Below are 15,300 nucleotides of genomic sequence, written 5' to 3' on the forward strand. Positions count from 1 at the left end.
ATAGCCCTGTAAGGCTCTAACCCAAAAGATGTAACTGTATAGTGAAACATCTATGGGGGACTCTCTTGCCTGGCACAGAGGGGTTCTGCAGATAGACTTCCAGGGTGGGGAAAGAGTACCAAGTCGGCAACACAAATTACTTCAGGCCAAACTCCAATACATAACTAGAGATTCCATAGATACATCCAGCCTTAAGCCCAGGAGCAATACAGGTGGAGAGAACGGAGCCTGGGTGATTAAAACTACCTATTTAAGCAGTTCAAGGTAGCTGGAAGCAGCACTGGTGCCTCTGGGTTTCTCTGTTCATTATTTAAGGTGAACATAAAAACACAGAGTGCAGGAGCCCAAGGATGTTCCTCACTGGCTTCAAGCTGGCAGTTTGCTAAAAGCAGCGCTCCTTGGTTTCCTTGGTTTGCCGACCAGCAGTGCCACCTCCCCTCCCTGCTGCCACGGTGCTCAGCCTTCCCCAGGGTTAACAAAAGGGCACGTTACTCTGCTTCGCCAGATTTCAGCTCTGAGAATTTCATTCTGAACAGTTCAGCATCTGCTTTAGCCAAAACAGTTCCGCTATTTCCAGGAATATTATTAAAGGAAAAATATACTGCTTGGCACACGCTACCTAAATTCAGGCAACCTTTTATATGAGGATCTCTAGCTTCGGAAGGGAAATTTTGAAATCTGGCAGAGAGGTGACCTTTGTGGTAGAAATGTGAGTATCCCTATCAAAACCTACCTACCTTTGGCCAGATTACAGAGCAGGGAAATACTGCAGTTAAGGGCACGGTAACGAGTTCTGAGAACTGCAGTTACTTGCTGTTTCTGCTGTGGGCAAGAGGTTCCTGATCTCCTGCAGAGCTGCAGCTTGTGCTCACCCACTGCCTTGGCCAGTTATGGCTGCACAGGTCCTCCATGGCTGGATGACGAAATTACAGAGCCAAGGGTGAGCGGAGAGACCAGCATTCCATCTGACATCTACATACATTCCCGTAACTTTCGGATACGGGACAGCCCCATCTGCCACACAGCCCAGGGTCAACGTCAGCATCACGAGTGCTGCGCAGGCACGAGGGCACTGCAGGAAACAAACTGCGACCAAAAAAACCAGGGCCATTACAATACATCGATGCACAGCTGGAAGAATTAATGTCAAGCAGACAATGGCATTGCAGATGTCCCCTAATAACGAAGGCTTGAATCTGCTGTCTCAGTAAAACTCTCTAAACGAGGTTTGTGTGCAGCCTATGGGGAGTCTCTGAAAGAAATATAAATGTAGGCCATCATTCTGCAAAGCTTCACAAACCCAAACCCTTGCATTCAGGTGCCATCTCTCGGACTTTGCTGCAAAATCAAGGCCATTCACGTTAAAAGCACAGACAAGAACATCTGCTCAAACTGATGTGTTTTAACTGTATTAGTTAATTATCCAGACAACTCTTCTTATGTCATGGAAATGCAGTTTGAACACTGGCAGATAAATGCTCTTGCATTAAAAAGGGAGAAATCAGTATTTGCTGTTGGATGTAAGCAGCCATTAGAAGAAACAGTCCCACCTTTCACCCAAGCATACCTTCTCCCCCATCTTCAGCACATTATGCAGTCCTTCTGTGTATCCGTGTGTGGGATCTCAGGACTCATATCCATATACCGAGAACTGGCATGTCATCATCATCCTGGAGAATGATTTCAGTTCATTAAGTGCTGCTAGGAAAAAGATATAATTCCTCTCACCAAAAGCCTCAACAGGCTACAAAGGAAGAGTACAAGGAAAAGTTAACTTCTTTCTTCATTATATGTATGCCCTTTCCTCATGCAAACATATGTATGCCCTTTCCTCATGCAACACAGAACTTCGATACATATAAAGAAGTTCTATAGATAGATAGATTATATACTTCAGTACATATATGTACGTAGATAGATATAGATCTATGTATTATTATGTACATACTTCAGGTCTGGTTAAAGCACAGCGGCGAGCAGAGGGGGTCTGTGGCGCTTTCATTCCGTGAGAGAAGAAAACCGTACCTCCTGCAGAAGGCAAACTGTCCGTGCAGACTGCAGAAGGCACTCAACAAACAATTTTGGTTTGTCACTCAAGTGCTTGGTTAATGATTCACCCTGAACAACCAGGCAAGGAAGAAGCGAGCTTGTTCTCCTTCAGTGCACTGGCTGCATTAAGAAGAAAGAGCTCAATGTGGAGCCAGTGCAAGAGAGAAACTTCCCACCTGCACTGCTGCAGGAAACTCTTCCCAGGAGTATGAACTGGGATTATGTATCACAACAGCAGGTATGGCTGGAACTATGGAACCAACCCAGCCACACACGGACCTTGTGATATATTTTTCATTAGCAGAACCCAGATCCTTTACGCAGTAGTTGCCTCCCAAATGTGGAAACTGCAAGATAAAAAGCACATTTGGGTGACTTCTTGATGGGTGACTGCAGAGCCACAGGCTCATCTCAGATCTCCCACAGACCCAGCCTTGGAGTGCCTGCAAATTCCTTTTTTCCTCTTATGCTTCTGAATGGTTAAAGGCAGCGTGGCGAGCCATTTTACAGGGGATTTCAAGAAAATGACACGCTTGATGTTTACATGTTTTTGCCCATGAGACAACTTTGATATGCCTTGTGAAACACATGCTTTCACAGAAATCTGAGGAGGAAAACGACATCACCAAGAACAGTAAAATCTTGTTCTGTTTGGAACAGACAATTTTAACAAGACTGTTTTAACGGGAATAGCATTTGGTAGATATTTTTAAATGTTGGCAGCAGTTTTTGCTAGACAAAATTTTATGATATCATTCCTTGGATAGATTGCTAATCTGCAAAAACCCATCATTTGAGACCCATTCTAACATTACAGAAGTCCCTTGATTTCCATGTACACAAGGTCAGGCCATTTATGAGTGTAAAGTGTCCCCAGTACTTAATTTTTCCAGGTGACACCCGGTGCCACTTGGCTGTTTGAAAGACAATTTGAGTCAGTACACTTCCACATAGGACTGCACAGAATGGCCATGTTCTTCTTCCCTTCTAAGAGTTGCATAAGCAGATATAAATGTTTCTGTGTTCAATAACTAAAATTAAGATTCCCTTTGCTTGTAGCCTCCTTCGAGAATGTCACTATTCTGTTTGAGAAACCACATCCTGCTCTGCATCCTATGTGGATTCATTCTGTCAATCCAGGGAGATCAAGTTCAGCAGCCTCCCCAGGACTGCTGATAATCTCCTGAAAGTCCACAGTAAACATTTCTTTACACACTGGATCAGATCTGATGAACTATACAACTTCACACCAGCCAGGAAAGTGTGTGGGACTGACTTTTTAACCAATGCAGGTGTGGGGGTACACTTACAGGCCAACTATAATTTTCCCTAGAGAATGCTGAGCATATATTTTTTCCACTCAGAGCTATTGTTCCATGTTTTCCCAGGACTTCAGAGTATGTCCAGCAGTGACTGGAACCCCCATGCAGTAAACCCACTCAGGCTTACCAGGAAGCTTCTGTGGGAGCCTCAAGTTTCGGTGCAGCTCAGAAGCTGCACGCGCCTAAAGCATCTCCACGGGAACACGAAGCTTCCCTCGTGCATTTCATTTCTTTATCCGAAATATTCTTCCCACTCAGCCACAACCCAGAAAGGAAAAAAAAGGAAAAGAAGGAAGATCAATTAATTTTGACATAAGGAGTCTTGACTATCCCAACACACTGCAAGGTGAAAAAACATCCCTGCCCCTCTAACAAATCCCCCTGATACTGTCTCCATCAAGTATCAATTATTTAAACGCTGTATTAAGGAGAGTAAAGACACAATGCTTGGAATTCTCAACAACGGCTCAGCTTGGCTACTCCAAGCACTTTCCCACCTGGGGAGCTGAGCAGTTCCAGATTTAAACACCACATTTAATACAAATCTGACAGCAATTTGATTTGATTTGGCTGCCAGCATCGGAGCTGCTTCCACACAGACACACGAGGCTGCTCCGAGCTGCCATTTCATCGGCGCCTGGGGACAGGAACAGCACCCGCACCGGCCACCTGGCTCAGCCCGGGCTCCATCCAGCACCCACCGAGAGCCGCTGCGAGCTGAAATCCTCCCGGCCCCTCCTGCCGGGGAAAGCCTGCCTCCGGCTCCGGCTGCCCCCAGCTCTCACCTCCCGGCAAACAGCAGCTCCATCCTTGGTGGCTGCTCCCGGCTGCGGGCAGCCGCCGCCCTTCGGGCAAGCCGATGGCTCGGGCAGCTCCGGTGCCCGCTCTTCCTCGATGCTTTTGCGTTTTCCTGCAGCTCCCCGGGCCGGAGGGAGCGGGGGGCGGCGGGGGCGCGGCGAGGCGGCGGCGGCGGCGCGGGGGGGGGGGGGGAACGAGAGCCCGGCACGGCACCGCGGGGCGCGGGGACCTCTCGTGGGAGAGGCGCGGCGCGCGCGGCACGGAGGTGTCCCCGCCGATGCCTGCTGGCCGGCGCCCACGCGCCTCCCGCCCGCCCCCGACGCCGCTGACCCCACAGCCCGCAGCAGCCCCAGGTGTGAGCGGCCAGGATGAGGAGGGGGCGGCTCCTGCCAGAGGCCGTTCTCCGAGGGTTCCCCGGGCACACCTGTGCAGGGAGCTGCTGGTCCAGAGGGGCAATGGGGGCATCCCGAGTGTCCCTCCAGGGACAATGGTCAGAGCATCCGGCAGGAGCTGGGGAGCAGCCGGAGGCACCTGGGCACAGAGCACTGCTCCCAGAAAATGCCCAGGGAAAACCCCTCGTGCCAAGGGGCAGCACCTGAGCAGGCAGGGCAGCATGTGGGGTCCCAGGGAAACATTCCACTTTCCCCTTTCATCTTGGCAGCCCTTCCCCAGTGCCCCCAGAAAAAAAGGGGGGTTATGAGGAGAAAAGGGATTTAAACGGAGGGAAAAAAACTTCCTTTTCCATAATTGTCTGTGTTTAAATTGAGGGGGAATCCCCTTCCTCTGCAATTTTAAGGGCATCAGTTGAAGAAAACCCTGCCTTTTCCATGCTCTTAGGGGTATCACTTGACAGGGAATCCCCATTTTCCATTATTCGCCAGTTTAAATAGAAGGGGAAAACCTTGACAATGCTATTTTATTGATTGGAATTGAGCATAACTCCCCCATTTTCATCATCCCAAGGTTTAAATTGAGGGGAAAGCCCGGTTGTCCCTCCTTTATAAGGGTTTGAATTGAGGGAGAAATCCCCCTTTTTCCATCACTGGAGAGACCTGAAGCAAGGAAAACCCCTCTTTTTCCAGTATTTTAGGGGATTCAGAGGAGAGAACCCATTTATTGCTATGGCATCTATTTAAGTAGAGACAAACACTCCCTAGTCTCTCATTTTAAGGGGTCCAATTGAAGGAAGCTCCCCCTTTTTCAGCATTTTAAGAATTTAAATCTGTACTTCAGGGCACTTCTAGCTGTGTACTGGCACCTAATCTCTCACAAGGGAGCAAGCCCAGCACTCACAAAACCTTCCTGCTGCCAGAGAGCCCATTATTTTTTCAGTTTTATTTATAATGAATACATCCCTAATTAGAGACCCCAACAGGAGTTACACCATGTATATTACTACTATTCTTCTCCACCCTCCATAGTCCTGTGACTCAATAGCCACCAATGAACAATTACAGAACTTAACAAGGAATCGTGCAACTCATGTGTCTACGCTGCCAAAACAAGAAGCTTTTTTACCCTTTCAGTGGATGCAGCTGTAGTAAAACAGAAGGCATCTACAGAGCCCTTTAGTCACCTGGAATTTAAGGCAGAGCAGCCAAACAGCTGCAGCTCCTCCCAGTGCTTTTATCCCTTCTGGTAAAATTGCCTCCTCCCTTTTCCCGGGCATTGTGGGAACGAGAGGCGGGCCCGGCCAGGGGTATATTAACCCCAGCCCTGGGTAAAAAGAGGCCCATTCTTTCTGTGGGGTTAGTGGGGTTGAGGGTGTCTTTTTATTTCCATGAAGGGGGGGGTCATTCAGGTTTTCTCAGCTTTCTTTCAACAGGTGCTTTTGGCATCTAAAGCAATAGAGGCTTTGAAGACACTGTGAAGAAGATAGCATTGAGTGCATAGTTCATGATTTTTGGATCGAGTGTTCAAGGTTGTTAAGGTGCTTGGTGCTTTTTGTATTTTTTTTTTCTTTGCCTTGTTTTTCTTAGAAGCACTGCAATTTCCTGAAATTCCAGATTGTGTCAGTATTACACTCCAAATTTTTCAGCAGGTTCATTGTGCTGCAAGAGGGAGCTACCCTGGGTCAGAGATGACATCGGAGATGGAGGCTTCTGATAGGTAAGTTAAAGACTGCAAGTATGAGTGGGAGCGGGAGCAGGGTCCCAGTTAGTAGCTGACTTGTTAGGATTTGGCTTGTATGCCACTACACCGGTGCATTGATTTTGGTTTTCTTTGTCATAGCTGACTAAGAGGCCAACCTGGTGATCCCAGTGCCTTTGGAGATGGCTGAGGTGGACTCCTTTGCATCCAGTGTGGATTCTCATCACTGGTCATCTGAAAGCTAAGTTGGGGGCTGGGGCCCGGAGAAGGGATGATAGCAGGATAGTGGGTTGGAAATTCCTGGGAGAGATTTAAAAAGTAGTGTAGGGGAAAGGGATGCTCTCCAAGGGGCTTCTTAGGTAAGCTAAAGGGAGTAGCCCTACTTTTGACTGCAACTGTAGGGTGTGCAGAGCAGTTCCAGTGTGTGTTGTCTTGTCCGGTGTGTGTTCTGTGTCTTTGGCTTCCCTTGGATCAGATCTCTCTGCCTTTTACCCTTAAGGGGCTCATCATAAGCATTGGCCATCATCTCTAGCTTCTTGAACTTTTGTACTTCTCGGTAGGATGCCAATATCACTTGTTCTTTTACCAGTGGGCTTGGCCACATCTTGGAATCACATCTTGAAAGCATTGAGTTAGATCTCTTTGGAGGCCTTGTTCCCGGCTGTACTGCCATCCATCCTTTCCAGCCATGAGCTGTAATGTCCTGGGGCTTGTAAGATTGTCAGGATATGGGAGCATTCTAAATGTGGCCTTGTCTCTCACAGCCATCTTGATCATTGTGACTGACAGTTCTTAGAACAGGTCACTGTTCCAGTCTTTTCTTCTGCTTCTTAGAGCCTCTTTCATCCACCATTGCCATACCATCAGTTATCTTTTTTGGCGTCGTCCCTGTCCTTGCTATCGTTCTTCTTGCCGAGAGCTTTTTTTATCATCCTCATGTCACACTGCTTGTAGTACAATGTGTTGTTTGAGTTTGTGTCTAGCCTGGAATTGCTCTGCTCTGTAGAGTAGTCCTGGGGGGGGGGGGGGGTTAGGTGGAGAAGAAAGGAGACTTTATAGGGAGCCTTTTGCTTTGCTCAGCCACCTGAGCCACGCCTCGGATGGAGTGACTGTGGCCAGTCTGTGTGGTGTTCAGTGGAGATGTGGGAGTGGTGCAGTGGTGTCTTGCAGTTTCATAGTAGTTTGTCCTAAGGCCGACTACTGTGGGATCCTAGGCAGTTTGCTTTGAGGAATGAGAACTTGGGAAAGGCTAAGCTTTCCCTGTCTGTCTGGGTAACTTTTGACAAATAATTCTTTTGCAGAGGGAGAGCATGTAAACCTGATATGAATGGAGGAGACCAGAGGAGCACAGCAGCGAGGTGGGTCAGTGCCTGAAGTCCAAGCTACGGCCTGACTTTGGGCTCTATGTTTACCTCACTGTTGGGATTTTCATTTTGAAGATGCGAAGCACTTGGCACAGCAGGGTATTGGCACTGGGGGGACCATGAGCTGGATGAGTATTGATTCCAGCACAGAACTGGATGCTACTGGAGTTGTTGTATTAGTGATGAAACTATAAGTAGCCTTTGATTTTTTTTTTTTGTGTTTTACAGGTGGTCTGCAGCATTCAAATTGCTACTCCAACATGACAGACACCCTTGCAGAAAGAGGTCACAGTCAAGCACTTTCAGGTGGAACCTATCTCGGCAATGCAACCCTTTTGGACACTACATGGGCATGTGCCTTTCCATTTTGTTTTGCCCCTTCTCCCCTGGGAAGGTTGGTCATCATTCAGCTTTTCAGGGGTGGTGTTTCATTTTGGTTATGTTGCAGGGCTGTTCTTTGTCTTTGTTTTTAGGAAGTAAACCTGGATATCAGCAGTCAAGGTCAAGTGAGTGAGGTAAGCAGTGACCAGTGGACGCAACCAGTTATTGCTTGGGTGCCAAATTCTGGGGCAGCTCAAAGCATGCATTGTCTGAGCATCCATTTGTGTGTTTTAGGTGGCCCACTTGTATTATGCCTACAGGGGCTGAACCCCCCTCATGGACCAGCTGATGGAGCCAGTTTATCACCCTTGAGCTGCCTGTCCCTGTGAGCCTTCCAGAAGTATTACAGGGCTCTGCAATGAAGCCTGTACCTTTTCTGTTTGAAGGTGCCATCTGGGCAGCCTTTGGCAATGGCTGAGGAGTTGTGGCGAGTCGGGGAGGGAGGGAGGAGCGAGGGTCCCCTCAAGTTTCAGCAATGCCACATCACCTTGTCTCCCCTTAACCCAGGGATACCCTGCGACGTCGGCCTCGGAGTGTGGCCACAGAGTATGAGCCAAGGACCGGGGCGTTCTCAGGAGCCGGTGAGTAGTGGAATTGTTGGGTTTTGGCTGATGTGCTGCTGAGTTCAGGCACTGATGTTTGGTTTTCTTTATTGTAGTAGACTGAGAGAGAACAGCCCTCTGAGGGCAGGAACTTCCCAGATGATGAGGTGGCCTTGTTTTGCACCTGATGAGGATTTGCATCCCTGGATATCTGAGAGCTAAGTCGAGGGCTACACCTCAGGGAGGGGGATGAGAGTGGGGTGCTGGGTCAGGACTTGGTGGGAGGGATCTTTGAATTAGCTTTGGAGATGGGGATGTCCACGAGAGGGGCCCTTAGGCCACGTAAAGGCAAAGTCTCACTGTTGATCGCAATGCTGAGGTGTGCACGGCAGAGCAGTCCTGGTGCGTGTTGTGTCACTTGTCTATTGTGTGTTCTGTGTGTCTATTGTGGGCATCTTGTGTCACATGTCTTTTGCCTTACCCCTTTGAGGGGCTTATCAGAAATGCTGGGCATCATCCTCAGCAGCTCCTTTGCGTTCCTTGGCCCGACGCTGGTACCCTTGAACCTTTGACTTGCAAGCTCGGACATGCATCGGAATCGCATCTCTCTTTAGCACTATTGAGTCAGACACCTTTTACAGTCTTGTTCTGAGCTGTATTGACAGCTGTGCACCGCAACGATCCCTTATAACAGATTAGGACTTGGGAGAATGTGAGGATAGGTAGAGGATTCCAACCGTACGATTCTCGGGCATCCATCTTTGCAGTGCTTGGCATAAGTCCTTCTGTTAGGGTCTTTTTCTGCCAGAGTTCTTTGAGCCTCATCGGCCTCATCTAGGTCATGTCATTGGTAATTCTTCTTGCTGAGACTTTCCTCTCCTTGTTGCATCCCCTTGTTTGTCATCTCCTGTGTCACAGGTGTCTGTGTGTTTGGCCTGGGGCTGCTTTGCCCTGCTACATAGTCTGGGTGTAGGTGTAATAGGATAAGTCCTAGGGACTTGACATTTGTAATGTAGGGATTAGTTGGACTCAAGATGGTATTTCTAGATTAACACAAAATGTCTGGAGCTGCTAAGTTACGATGCAGTACTTTGACTTTTGTCATAACTTTCTTTCAGATGCAGATGGATTGAATCTGTGGCAGAGTGCCCCATACCAGGTGAGGTGGTTCCCACAGGAAGGTCAGTCACCGTTTGTCTTTGCAGGGCAAGTGTAAATGGTGACTATGTTACAGCTTTGTTCTTCATCTTTATTTGTAGGAAGTAATGCTGAAGATCAGTGGTCAAGGTCGATGGAGCAAGGTGAGCGGTGACTGGTGGCCAGAATGAGTTGTTACTGCTTGGGTATCAGTTTCTGGTGCAGCTCTAAGCATCCGTTTTTGTTTGTGCATTTTAGGTGGTCCACTGGGAAGGTGTCCTGGCCCTGGGATGCTGGAGGCCAGGTGGGTGCAAGCTTAAGCTATAGGTGTGGTGTACTTGAGTTGGAGCGGGGAGGCTGTGGTTTCAGTCTCTCAGCATGTTTTTTTGCTTTGCTTCTCTGCAGGTGCTGCTGCTGCCCTGGGCATGCCAAGGGACAGAGGCGAGCAGGTGAGTTGGCATTTAGGTGGGGCGACTGATAGGTGAGAGGTACGTGGCAGCATGCGAAGCGTGTCCCTTTTCGCTTTGCGGGTATCGTCCGGGCCACCTCCGGAGTCGGATGGAGATTTGAGGTGAGCCTGGGCCAGTGGTGCAGAGGGAGCCCAGCCTGTGCATTTATTCTTCTGGAGGGCAATAGTCGCAGTTTCTGTTTTGTTGTCTTAGGTACTACAAGCAGGTGCAGAGCCTAAGTTTGGAAACGGCTGGTGAGCGATGAGCCTCAGCAGTTATGAGGGAGAGAGGCATTGTGCAAGGGGTCACTTCTGGGACGTGTCATCACAGTCTGAATTTTGTCATTATTCTCCATCTTTTGCAGCCACCCAAGTGGGCTGTGGGCCATGTATTGACATCCACGGTGCTGAAGCATTCTTTTCTGTTGAGGATGGATTTCGTCTGCTGGTCTTCAGAGAGCTAAGTGTGGGGACTGTTGGTTGGGAGAAGGCAAAAACCTTTGGAATCACAGGAGGCAATTTGAAGTTAACTGAGAGGAGAGGGCTGTAGTGGGCCAGGCCCCTTGGAGGTTAAGGGAGAGAGGGTTTCTCTTCAGCATCACTCGAGCCTTTGCCGGGCCGGGCAGTTCCAACCCATCTCCATGTTCTCGTGAGCTTTGCATCATTGGATTTTGAGTCTCGATGTCATTGTCCATCTTTTCACCTGAGGAGCCTGCCTTCGGGTCTGGCACGATTGCCATGGTCTAAAGTTTGCCTACTCTTCAGTGTAGCCATGCTTTTGAGCACTTTTGAGCATAGCAAGCACGTGGACATCTTGCATCTTGGCCATTTGTGGGTCGGTCATGTTTTGTGATGTCACTTCAGCCTTTGGCAGCAGAATCCTTCTCTAGGGATCCCTTTGTATCAGCTGGCAGTCGTTGCCTCCTTCTCTAGGCCTACTGCACTTCTTGAGCATCCTCTTACCAGCTTTGGCACTAACTTCTCATAAGGAGTTTACCTTTCACTGTCACGTACTACTGCCGTAGAGCCTTCTTTCCTTTGGCGTCATCAGCCTCTGGCTCATCTTGCACTAGCAATCTTGGGTCCATCAGGTAAAACTGCTGGGCAGTTTCAGTTTGTGTCTATGTTATGTGGTCTGTGTCCGTTGTCTTCAGTGTCATAGGGCTTTGTGATGTCTCAATGCTTTACAGGCATCGTTATGGGCCATATTGGCAGCAGGAGCACTTGCATACTTTCCTGGATTGGGCTTATTCTGGCATCTTTAATGGTTTTGCTTTTTGAGACCAGAAGAAGTACACAAGGTGTTCCTATCCATCTTCCTTCTCAGTTTTGGTAGTATCTTTTTTTTCATGTGCCGTTCCCTTGGACTTCTGTATGAAGTGTACTAGACCCTCCTCACTGCAGTAGTTTTGTAGCTTCTGTCGCCTCAAAGCATCCTGGTCTCAAAAATTTATCTTCTGAAGTGTTATCTCAAGTCTTCATGTCATCTTTGCTTATATTTGATGCACTGTGTGTCCATGTGCCACTTATGCTTGGAGCTGCCCTGCCCTGGCACATTCAGTCCTGGCTAGTTTGAACAGTTTTAGAACTCTCCTCTCCTGTCTATGGGCTTTTGGGTAGAAAGTTTATGGGGCTGGTGTGGGGATAACTCCTAGGTGTCAGCTACTTGCAGACTGCCTCATGCTGTCTTGCAGGTCCCTGAGGCAAATTTTGATCCCTATGGTCACTGATGCTACCAATTTTCCCAGGATCTACTGTTCCACATCAAGGAGCAGCAAATGGAAGAAGATGTTAAAGCATCATCTTTAGGGGGGAGTGTTTCTAGTAAGGGCTGCAGTCAGCGTGTAAACTGAAGAAGGGGTGTCTGAGAGTGTGTCTGTCTGTGTGTGTTGACTGGCTCTAACCTTATATGTGTGTTGTTTTTTGCCTTTCAGGTTCTTCAGTTCATTTTAAAATTTAGAATACGAAGAACCCAGCTGGTCCTGCCCATGCTGTGGGGTCAGTCAGAGGGACACAGGGTTCCTCTTCTCCTTTCTGCTGGGATGAACTGCCTAGGGAATACCATTTCTGACAGCCCAGTCCTACCTGTGTCCTTTGGAAAAGGGCAGAGGTGAAGAGGCGACTGCCAGAGTTCCTTGGGGATGATGGAGTTGTGGTGTTTGGCTGTGCCCAGAGGGGCAGGTTGGGCATTATTTGTGTGTCTGAGGACTGGGGAGCCGAGCTCTCAGTGCATTCCCAGCTCTCCCAGGGGTGGGAGCAGGTGCAAGGCTGGGTGACAGCCTCTGGTCGGGGCAGGCCCTGGCCCCGGCACGGACACGAGGTGGTTTGGGGACACTTGGGGAGCAATGGGAGGAAAATGAGGGATGGTGCTGGGCAGAGCGATCGGCCTGTGCTCGTGTCAGCGCAGCTGTGCAGGGCGCTGGGATCTGGGTAAAACACCAGCTCTCCTGGTGTTCAGGAATGCAAGGTCTGAGGGACTGGATTTACCTAGGGCTTTTCAGGAACAAGGGGAAATGTGGTGCCAGAGCTGTGCCCTATCAGGTTGTGTTTCCCTTTGGGGACAGGGAGTCTCTGGGCTGAGGTGAGATTGCTGTGTGAGTGGCAGGGAACAGGGAGCTCAGAATTGCAGGCACTGATGGAATAATTGTCTTAGGTCTGTTTGGTTTGTGTTGGTGAAAACTGGGATTTGGGCTGGAGAGGTGCTCTTGGGAACAATGGATAGAGTACATTTGCTCCATGGATGTGTCAGGAAGGACAGAGAAGGGGAGTATTTATAACCTGTTCTCAGTATTTCATGCAAATTTGGGGTGGAGCAGCAATGCAGGTGGGTGGGTTTGGCCTGGGCCTGTCAGGACTAACCACAAAGAATCCAGCCAAGCCCCTGACCCCTCAAGGCATCTGTGAAACACTTCCACAGCAACCCAAGTCAGAAATCCAGTGATTAGGGAGGTAAAATTATAGGTAATTGCCTATGATCTGTGGGGAATTTCCTTTGGAATTATCAATCAAGGCAGGGCCTATCTTTCAGCTCTTTTCCTGGTGTGCAGTTTCCTCTCTGGTTTAAATGAGTTTGTGTGCTCCTGTTAACAAGCAGTGTGTTTTCACCCTGAAATTTGGGGTGATAGGCCTTCTTTAGTGTTTTTCCCACAACTGAATCATCCCTTCCATGAGTAGTCCATGTTGTTCTACACAGCTGCTTTGGCCGTGGCTCAGAGAGAGAGAAGGGAAATGACTTTTTAGGGCATTGAAATTTCTCCAGGCAGGAGTGGGAGGTTGTCTTCCCCCTCCCCAGAGCCCTGCAGGCGCATGGGAGTAGCTCAGTGCCAGCGCAGCTCTCTGAGCAATAACAACGCTTGGGAGGTTTGAGTGTTGATAGCAGCTCTCCTGTCTCCTGGTAGCAGTCCTAGGCAGAGGAGGGGAAAAAAGGAACTTGTGTTATTCATGGAAAACTTTCTGCTGTTTCTTGTGCAGTGTTTTAGATCTTTGTATGATTTACTATCCAGTGTCTGTAGGTAGAGAATGACTTATTGGAGGTAAAAATTGAGATAATCACTAATGGAAATGGTAGGGAAAACTTTTGAAGTGAACTTGAGGTGACCTGTAATGGAGAGCATGAAGATTTTGAAGTAAACTATAGCAATCAGTTGTGCACAGGTAGGGAAACCTTTGGGGGTAAAATACAAGGTCACCTCTAGGTGAGGGAATGAACACTTGTTGAGGTAAACTGAGTGAATCAGTTGTGGAAGTATTAGTAAATTCTGGGGGTGAAACTTGATGTAACCTCCATGGTAGAAAATAAATCAATCTTTTGAGGTAAAAAGGAAGTAATCAGTGTTGGAGAGGCAGGGAGATTGAGAGTAAACTTGAGTCTGTAGTCCAGAGAATGAACATACTGAAGTTAAATGGAGGTAGTAACTTGCAGACAGGGAAAAAATGTGGGGGTCAAGTCTGAGGTAATCTCTAGGGGAGACAACATTTTTGAGGTAAACTGAGGCAGTCACTAGGTGACAGGTTGGCAAAGTTTTGGGGGGTAGAAATTAAAATGACCTGTTGGGCAGAGAATGGACATACTGAGGTGAATATCAGGTAATAAGTAGTGGACAAGTAGCAATAATTTTGGAGGTGAAAGCTGGGGTGATGTGTGGCAGGGAGAGCGTACATCCTGAGGTAAAGTGAGACAGTACTGGAAAGATAGTGAAATATTTCAGGGTAAAACTTGATGAAATCTCCAGGATAGAAAGAGAATATTTATAGGTCAAAAAGAGTAAATAGTTAGTGGGCAGGTAGGGAAAATACTGGGGGTAAAACCTGAGGTTATCTCTAGGGGGAGAGAATGAACATAGTGAGGTAAAAATCAGGCAATGACTAGTGAATGTTAGGGCAATTTTGGGGGGGTAAAACTGGAGCTAATCTCCAGAGTAGTGAATGAATACTTTCTTGTAAAAAAGAAGAAATCAGAAGTGCACAGACAGGGACAGCTTGGAGGGAAAATCTGAAGCAATCCCCAGGGAAGAGAATGAACAGCATGAGGTAAACTGAGGTAGTCACTTGCAGAGACACAGTGAAAATTTTGGGGATAGACACTGAGACATTCTGGAGGACAGAGAAAATTACTTTTTGGGGTAAAAATGGGATGATGGGTAGGGCAAAGCTTGTGGGAAAAACTTGAAATAATCTGTAGGAAAGAGCATGAGCATTTTGATGGAAAAATGAGATATTTATTCTTTGCTTCCCTTTGGGATAACTTAATCTGCACCCTTCCATGAGCACTTCCTTGGCTTCTCCTGGAGAAAACCCCCATGGCAGAGGCAGTGTGCAAAGGAGCCCAGAGCTGTGCTTGGAGCAGAGAGTGCTGAGAGCTGCGTGTGCCTCTGCTGCCCCAGGCTGGCAATATCCCCATGGAACAGACTGGGCAAATGGGATTAGAGGAAGCACAATCCCTTCCTGGAAGAGGTTTTCTCCTGTGCAGATCAGGCACAGGGCAGGAAGGGAACTTTGGAGATCAGCTGCTTTCCCCCAGAAAGCATCACTCACACCAGCATGGATGACATGACCTGTGCCCAGCACTCACCATGCACCTGGCCAGAATCAAGAGCAAAGGTGGGTTTGGGTGTGAGCACTTGAAATAACTTTGAAAGAGAAGCAATCACCTTTTGCTGCTTCTTTCT

Source organism: Coloeus monedula (genome assembly GCF_965178545.1).
Source record: "Coloeus monedula genome assembly, contig: HAP1_SCAFFOLD_177, whole genome shotgun sequence".
Classification (NCBI taxonomy): Eukaryota; Metazoa; Chordata; class Aves; order Passeriformes; family Corvidae; genus Coloeus; species Coloeus monedula.